Source organism: Drosophila albomicans, chromosome X (genome assembly GCF_009650485.2).
Source record: "Drosophila albomicans strain 15112-1751.03 chromosome X, ASM965048v2, whole genome shotgun sequence".
Classification (NCBI taxonomy): Eukaryota; Metazoa; Arthropoda; class Insecta; order Diptera; family Drosophilidae; genus Drosophila; species Drosophila albomicans.
This window is the reverse complement of record NC_047627.2, coordinates 18,680,354-18,689,714: the sequence shown is the minus strand read 5'-3', so window position 1 is coordinate 18,689,714 and position 9,361 is coordinate 18,680,354. Positions and strand designations below refer to the sequence as shown.

The 9,361-nt window shown below is 35.4% G+C and overlaps 1 protein-coding gene across 2 annotated transcripts in view; it reads left to right on the top strand.

Annotated features, from left to right (window-relative positions):
* Positions 1-9,361, top strand: part of LOC117563229 (casein kinase II subunit beta) — a 124,893-nt gene that overhangs the window by 51,605 nt on the left and 63,927 nt on the right. The window contains exon 8 of one of the 2 annotated variants that reach the window (XM_052007737.1): positions 9,181-9,191. The exons of the other annotated variant lie outside the window; for it this stretch is intronic. The gene's annotated coding sequence lies outside the window, so the exon portion shown is untranslated. Of the gene's footprint in view, positions 1-9,180; positions 9,192-9,361 lie in introns of those variants that run through there. 2 annotated transcript variants of the gene reach the window in all.

Sequence of the window (9,361 nt, the reverse complement as noted above, 5' to 3'; positions counted from 1 at the left end):
ATGCTTTGTGTGATGGTGCTAATGATGCTACTGTTGGCCTCCTTAATGCCAGACAGCTGCATTATTTGCCCTCAAATCGCATAACTGACCAGAGACAGAGACAGAGAGAGAGAGAGAAAGAGAAAAGAAAGTCGTACTTCACATTAATTCAGGCTGTGTTGCTTAGCACATGTTTTAAGCTTAAGACTCATTAATTTAATTTACTATCCACATCTAATCCTCATCTGCAAGCTGCGCTTCTAAAGCCTTTTATGCCAAATGAATGATAGTCGACAGATAAAATGAAATAAATTGTGAAAAATTCGCAGTGAAATGTAATAACGTTACAGTGAGTTATGCTCGACTAGCAGATGACCTAGAGTTTTGGAATGCGAACCACAATTCAGAACTTATTCATATTTTATATCAACCAAATTATTTTCTTGAATGGATCCTTTACAAAGTAACGTTTTTTCTAATTTAAGCTAAGTATTAACTTAAAAAACGTTGTTGATTTTAAGGAAAACAAAGAATGCTACTCAACAAAAGTGATGTACAATTAATTACTCCATCAAAGCATAGACCAAGAAAAGTATTTTCTAGAATCATACAACAAATAGATTATTTCAAGAAGACCTTCTAATTTACATTTATTTAATTTCTTTAGTAGTTTAATATTCATTTAATTAAGTTGCTGATTTTAAACAAAACAACAAATGCTATTCTAGAAAGCTTGTAATTACTTTAACAAATTCTACAACAAAAAAATATTTTCCGGAATTATACAGCAAAAGGTTTATTTGAAAAGAATCTTCTAATTAATATTTTCTTTATGGGAATTTAAAGTAGTTATTGATTTTAAAACATAGTTAATTTTATGTTTTCCTTTTTTCAGTTTATTTAGGCTGTTTTACTTTATTGTATTTTAACAATTGTACTTATAAACTATTAAAACATAATATAGCGGCAGATCAGGGCTAGATTTAAAATACATTAAGAGTTATTTATAACATATGTACATCATTAACAGATTAGGATATAATTCTAGCACAGTCTCATTAGAATACATTTAAAGAGATACGAATTTTTCCAAACTAAATATCGATTGTTTCATTTTCATTTTTATGGTAGCTACACTATAAGCTGTCGTAATTCAAATGGACAGATTTTAAAGTATGTTTTAAGTTTGTGAAAAGTATTAACCATTAGAAAGTTCGGACAACTTCCTTTGATAGTAAATAGAAATCCTAGTTAATCGAATAACTTCTTTGGATAGTAAATAGAAATTCTAGTTGATGTTCGTTATGCTTATTTGAATAGTTTGTAAGAATATATATAAAATATAATATAATATTTAATAAAATATATATAATTTTGTAAAATATTTCAATAGTTGCATATTTGCAAGCTAATCGTTATACCCCAAAATACGATAGCAAGCAGAGGGTATTACAAATCAATTATTGTTTAGCCTGGTTGTTCAACTTGTGAATGGATGTGTGTGTGTGTGAGTGTGTGTGTGAGTGTATGTGTGTGTATTAAGACTCGATTGTGATGATAGAAATGAGTGCAGAGCTTAGTTTTAATTAAAAATGCGAGTAAACGAATGCATTCAACTGATTGAGATGCAGAACTGTGAGTTCAAGCACACATACATACATATGTACATATACACATATGTATGTATTTATCTTTGCATGCTGCGATTCTTTGTTTGGCATTAGCTGACAACGTTTTTATTGCAGCCATTCACAAGCAAGCGCTGTTTATTATTGTTTATTAATAAATATACTATGATTGGAATGCAGTTGTCGTTTGCAGTATTTATAGCCTTCGGGGGCTACGCGAGCCACGCTAGAGACTCTCGCATACGGATATTATCACATCATCGCCACAATCATTATCATCATCATCGTCATCCCATCATCATCATCATCATCATCATCATCGTCCGTTGTCGTTGTACAAGAACTCAGTGGGGATTATTGTGGGGTTGTTGTCACTGCAACTGGGAGAAGGTCAGCTAACTAACGGTCTTCCGTGTGTTTACTCACTAAGCTTGTTGGCATCCTTTTTGTTCATCTCTTTTCTGTTTCTTTTTTTTCTTTTGTTAATATATATCGCAAACACTCAGGTCGCGTGGAATGAAGTCAATTCGGAGCAACGGTTAGATAATCTTAGGGATCACAGCTGCTTGTTTAGATTTAAACATGTTTAAATTGTAAATAGATTTGCTGTCATTGTTCGATTGACTGCAAAACATTTATATAACTTTACATAAATGCATTTCTATAATCACAGCCGGCTAATTGTAAAGCACACACACGGTAGTATTTCAAGCTTCATTAGAGATGAGCATATATGAAAGATTCAAGTGTTGTGAAATACATAAAAAGTCAGCTTTTGGGTTAGCACTGCATAATCGATTTTACTCGATTTAGTTAAGAAATTATTATTGATAGAGTTTTGATATTCAAAGCTAAGAGCACGCTTGTTTTCGAAGCTACGTTAAAAATGATCAAAATATGAAAAATATCAGTGCTGTAAAAGATCCAAAAAGTCAACTATCGAGCTGGTACAACATAATCGATTTGGGTCTGATTCCCTTTTTAAATCAAATAAATCAGAGTATTTGTTGAGGCAATTTTCACTGGTAAAGTTTTGTATTTCAAGCTACGTTCGAGACAACCAAAAACAAGTAAAAAGCTACAGTCGAGTGTACTCGACTGTGAGATACCCGCTACCCAATTTGATTAAAAGCAATATATTTTGCGGTATTATTCTCAAAATATACCGAATATACTGCAAATATACTTAAAAAATACTAAGAATATACCAAATGGTATGTTTGGTATATCGATATAGTACACCATTCAAAATATACCATAGACGGCACAATGTGCCAGATTGTCGGTCAAAGCAACTAAGACCCCTAGTAAGTAGGCGTTTTTGCCCATACAAAAGTATTTCTTTAATAACTTCCACAATTTTTATTTGATCACAACCAGGAATCATAACTACTATAGTAATTATTGTATATACCAAAATTCGCAGCTTTAGCTTTAAAATTACGCTTGTTATTCGATTTGTTTTGATTTGCGGGGGCGGAAGTGGGCGTGGCAAAAATTTGAAACAAACTTGATCTGCGTGAAAACATAACAAATGCTGTCGAAAAAAAATTATAGCTCTATCTCTTATAGTCTCTGAGATCTAGGTGTTCATACGGACGGACGGACAGACACACAGACGGACAGACGGACATGGCTAGATCGTCTCGGCTGTTGGCGCTGATCAAGAATATATATACTTTATAGGGTCGGAGATGCCTCGTACTACCTGTTACAGACATTTCCTGTCGGCACAAAGTTATAATACCCTTCTACCCTATGGGTAGCGGGTATAATTCAGCTTTGCATAATCGATTTTAGTTCATTTTGCTGTGAAATTATCATTTATAGAATTCTGATATTGAAAGCTGTAAAGTGTTGTAAAGCAAAGCTGTCAGTGTTGTAAAAGATCCAATGAATAAACTATCCACTTAACACTGCATTTCCAATTTTAGCCACATTCAGCTTTCAATTTAAATAAAACAAAATATTTCTTGAGAAATTAAAAGGCTTCTTTAATTTAAGAATCTCAATTTTTTCGACTTGAGAGTAATTTTATTTTAAAGTATTTTCGTGTAGCAAAATATCAACACAAGGTTCCTTAACGAAAATGTTCGTAACTTTTAATCTAATTAAATTGCAACTAAGCCCTTAATTCAGTAGCGAGCAGACTACTTTAATGCTTTATAGATTACCCAATACTAGTCGAAACTTTCTCTAGAAATAATATGAATAATAATTATGCATGCAGCAGCAGCAGCGACGGCAGCAATTGCGAAGCACTCACATAAGGTCTGAAGCTGTGGCAGTTGGATAACTGCGATTGATTAATGCGAATATAAATTGTCTCTGCCACAGCTGCCAAGTGACCCGAATCGCTAGGGAAGGGGAGGGGAGTGGCGACTGGAGAGTACAGAGAGAGGCGTCTCTTGGTTTCCTTTCACACCTGGCATCTGGCATCTGGCAGTTGGCAGCCGTGAGCGCAGCTCAAATTACTCTCTGTTGATTTGGCTAAGAATACAGACACAGACATAGACACACACACACACACACACACACACACACACACGCACACACAAACACACACACACACAGAGAGACAGAGACGAGTGAGTGGCTTGGCCTGGCTTTTTGCGCTTACTTGGCTTAATTGCAAGCATGAATTCCGCTTAAAGAAGGGGTCGCTGAGAGGGAGGGGGGGGGGAGGGGCAACGTTGCTGAGGCCACTAATTGATAAGCAGCCTCTGTGTTCGTTCGCTTCGTGCCTTTAGGCTATGAGGAAGGACTATAAGTAATGTCATCGCATCTAATAAGTAACTCGGATTTTGTGCCAAGAACTTTTGCAGCTGTTGAGTCAGCGGTTTGTGGACCCAATGATGCACATAATCGTTGTGCCCTGGGAAGAAGCGACCGAAATGCAACTGGGCCATCTGCCATCGCCATTTTTTTTTATTTCTTTTTTTGGCTTATATAAATGCTGTGCATGCTTTAAGTCTGCCGTTCGTTGGTTATGAAAAGTAACATACGCTGCAACAACTTGCAAAATTGAAATTCTTATGAAATTATATCAAATACATATGTATGTGTGTGTACGTACACTCAAAGACATTTTCGGGGAGTAACTGAGCAGTAGCAAGAACAACAACAACAACAACAACAAAAATACCCTGTGCAACAGAGACGGGATCAAGGACCAGGCCTTAAGTTGAGTGCACTGAAACTTGCAGCTGCGAATCTTGTATTAAAAGCCAACTCAAGCTAAGCGCGCAGATTGCTGAAAAGTAAGCGAAAACCTTGACATCAAATACTGTTTGAGGGTCTTCTAATGAATAAAGCCATCCAACATGCAACATGCAACGTGCAACGTGCAACATGTGACACAAATGTACATTGAATATATTCAATACTAAAGTTCGGGTTTGATGGCAGCTTTGTTGTTATAATTTAAAGAGATGTTGGTTGCATCATTCTTAGCTCTGATTAAAGATCTCATTAAAAGCTATATAAGATTTGATATATGGGTAATTCCATGGCGAAATTTGTCCCGTGCGAGACTTTTTACAATGCACTGCAGTGAAAATAACATAAACTGAAACAATTTTAAAAATAAGTGAATGTTATTCTTAAAGCTCTAGATAAGCACTATATTTAGAACTAAGATTGATTTTAGGAGCTTGATTTGTTTTCCGATAAAATATATTATTTCGTTCATTTTTTGGTTTTGCGTACGAATTGGTTAATTTTTGCAATTATGACAACAGAAAACAAAACAGAAAAAAAATTCCAAAACCATTCTTAGCTCTAATTAAAGAACTTATCTAGAGCTATAAAAATAAACTTTTCTTATTTTCAAAATTGTTTCAGTTTATGTTATTTTCAATGTAAAGAGTCTCGCACGGGACAAATTTCATTTTGGATTTACTCATATGTATGTTTTTTCCGCTTTAAATAGTCTCGCACTCGACATACAAATTAAGATAATATTCCATTTTAATTAAATATTAAGAATTTTGTATAAAGTTTTTGCTAAGATATTTTGTTCTACAAATTGTGTGTTATCTTCTTTACCATACAATTTTATAGCATTTTATAGTTTATCTGTTTTAGTAGAAAATTAGTTTTTACTCCTTTTAGCAGGTGAAACACGTAAAAATTCCTTTGAGCCTAAAGGTTTTAGTCGCTCTGGCTAAGAAAAAAGGAATAAGGAATTGTGTTCGTTGTTTCAATAAAACAATAATAATAACAAACATTTCTTCACCTTGCTAGATTGAAGAGTGTTCTGCAGTCGACAGTTTGTTTTTGAGCAAGTACAAGGGGAAACTAATTTTATATAGTTGCAGATATTGCTGTTGTTGTTGTCGTTGTTGTAGTTGTTGTCGTTGACAAGCATGCCAAGCAGCCTGTTTACGCAAGCATGCTTGTGCATATTACCTGGCCACACGATATGCAGATAAGATATGCGTACGCAGCATGGACAAATTGGCCCAGCTAACACACACACACACACACACACACACACACCACATACACACACACATAGCCAATCTGTCTGGTGTGTATTTTGTGTTTATGTTTGGTCAACTTGCAGCCGTAAAGTAGGCAACACTTAACCGGTACAACACGTCGTATGCGTAACATCGCAAACAGAACTAAGAATCTATTTGATTCAACTAATTGACTTTCGCAAACAAACACAAAACTTGAAATGCTCATTTCTCTCTTTTGATAGAATTCATCATTGATAAGGTCGGTTTTCATTAGTGCAAATAGTGAGGCATATAATTGTGGCAAATATTTTATTTTATTTTTTCAATTTTTCTGTAGTTTGCTCATTAGCAAGGGCATTGCCGTAGTTTTTTCTCCCCCCCATTTTTTTTTTCTTTTTTTTTTTTTTTAATTTTGTGTGTGGCAGGAATGGAGGCGGAATGCAGCTGTAGCTTTGGGGCCTGAACGACCTTAAAAACTTTCGCGCGATTTGACAATGGGGACGACGACGACGCAGCAAAAAGCTTTTTTGGGGGCGGGTTGGAATTGTGTGACTGCGATGAGATGAGACTTGGCGTGCTGGCAAAAGAACGCTCCCGGGCAGACAAACTAGATGTGCTATAACTAGATGTATACTAAATGTAGAGTAGGACATGCAATATACACACACACACACACACACTCACACATACATAGCTGATGATGGTAGGATATACGCATAGTTCTTGGCTTGCAAATAAATAGTTGAACAGCCAAAAGTTTCATCAAATATTTACTTAAATCTTGAAAGTTGAACTTTCTTTCATTTCATTTTTTTTTTTTTATTACAACCACATTTAATGCAATTTGATTGGAGTTGCAATTGCAGTCGCACTGCCAATCAAACGAGCCAACTTCTTGCACATGGTTAAGAACAGTTTACAAACTGTGTTCAGCGCTGTGCAAAACTTTTCAATGTATTTATCCAAGTTTGTTGCCAAAAACCTATAATAATAATGCTAAGCTACGCAACTGTTCAAATTGCGCCAATTGAATTAAATAGCATTTAAATTTATCAAATTTACAAGATATATTAACAAAGTAATTTCCACTTGGAAACTTTTGTTACCGCCATCTATCGTTTGTTTGATATTGTCAATGATTTATAGTAAACGCAGAAGAACTTGAAGTTACAATGATTATTTAAATAATTAAATAGCTTTCTAAATAATCAAATACATATATAAAATATTAGAAAAGCAATTTTAACTTTCTTGGAAAAAAATGAACTAAGTAACTTTCGGTTTATTAAGCATTATGCTAGCGCCATCTAGCGATTGTTTCCAGTTGTCAATGACTCAACGTAAATGCACAAGAACTTTAAGACCTGTCAAAACGATTAGTTAAATAATTAAATGAGTTAAATAGCTTTTGAATTCATCAAATATACAAAAAATTATTATGTTAATTTCTTGGAAAAAATAAAATTAAGAAACTTTCTATTTATTAATCATGGCGCTATCGCCATCTAGCGTTTGTTTTGTGTTGTTAATGATGTAAAGTAAATGCAGAATAACTTGAAGTCTAGTCAAGATGATTTGTTAAGTAATTAAATGTATTAAATGACTTTTGAATTCATCAAATATACAAACAATTAGCAAAATTGTAAAACAATAAACTAAATAAACTTTATATTTATTAAGCATTGCGCTAGCGCCATCTAGCATTTGTTTTAAGTAAATACAGAATAACTTGAAGTCTAGTCAAGATGATTTGCTAAGTAATTGAATGTATTAAATGACTTTTGAATTCATCGAATATATAAACAATTAGCAAAATTGTAAAACAATGAACTGAATAAACCTTATATTTATTAAGCATTGCGCTAGCGCCATCTAGCGTTTGTTGTCTGATGCCAGGAAAAGCAAACAAAACTTAAAGTGCAGTTATTGCCCATAATATTTGTTGTAAGAAATGTAAGAAATATGAGAGAACAATTCGCATTTGAATTGTGATATTCAGAACAAAAGGGAATTGAAATTCATTCGATTAAATTGAAACCCAAAACTGACCATTTCTGTTAAGTTTTTAAGCAGGTGTAGGAAAAGTGATAACGGGCTGGCAAAATGGCAATTCAAGTGCAAGTGGCAATTTGTGGAAGAAGCGTAACCGCAATATGCAACGCTTGAACGGACAGTCGAGCAACGACGAGCAGATGTTGCAACTTGCAACTTGCAACGACAGCCTGAGCCTAAAATGGGGCAAAGGACATACCAGAGTTAGGCATGCAGGGAGACAGAGAGAGGGAGAGAGAGGGAGGAGAAGTGTGTGGATGATAGATAGTACATACAACGAATGTTGCCCTAAAGGCGTTCACTGCAGCAGCATTTGCAGCAGCTGGCCAAATCTCTGAGCTTGGCTTATACATACATATATTCCTTATACATGCTCTGCTATCTCTGTCTCTTTTTCTCTTTATCTCTCGCTTGCATTGTATGGCATTAAAATTAAATAAAAACCTAATTCAAGGCAGCAGTTACATCACCTAGCAAAGACTTGAGATACTTTCTTTTTTGCTGAGTGTTGACTGTCAGTTGCTGGCGAAAGAGAGAGGAAGAGAGGGAGGCGTGGCTCACCACAGGACATTTGCCGCTTGGCTGAGCTGCTGTTGCCTATTACAAGTTGGCATTGAAATTGTTACACTCTGCTCTCTATTCGCCATGATATTTGCTCTGCCTAGTTGCTAGTACTCTCTACTACAACTACTTTGCCACTTTTGCCACATTCTCCCTGTCTTTTATTCTGCAGTTATTTGCAGGTTCTCTCTCTCTCTTTCTCTCTCTCTGTCTGTCAGTCATTTGTCTCAACTTCGCTCAACGATGTTTTGCTCGGCTGCATTTACTTTATCCGCTTTCGACTTGAGTTACCGGGGGAGAAGGAGAAATCCGCAAAACATAACTGTGAAAAGGAAACACAAAACCGACAAGACAGTGCGCATTATAAGTACGATCACATGCAGCTACTTTTCGTTCTCCCCTTCTTCGTATTCAACGTATAATAAAAGCAACGACCAACAGAGGGCGCCACACGCCTCGCTGACCAACCATGTAATTTTCTTCATAGGCCAAAAAACAAAAACACACAAACAGAACAAAAAAAAAAACAACACAGTTTTTGACAGCTCGTCACTATTTATTGTGCTCGCTTCGTCTCACTCGCTCTTTCTGACTCTGACTCTATTGCTGGCTCGCTTGCAAATCGTACGCCAGCTGTATGTGTGTGTGTGTATGGCTGTGTTTGTGTGTGTTTCC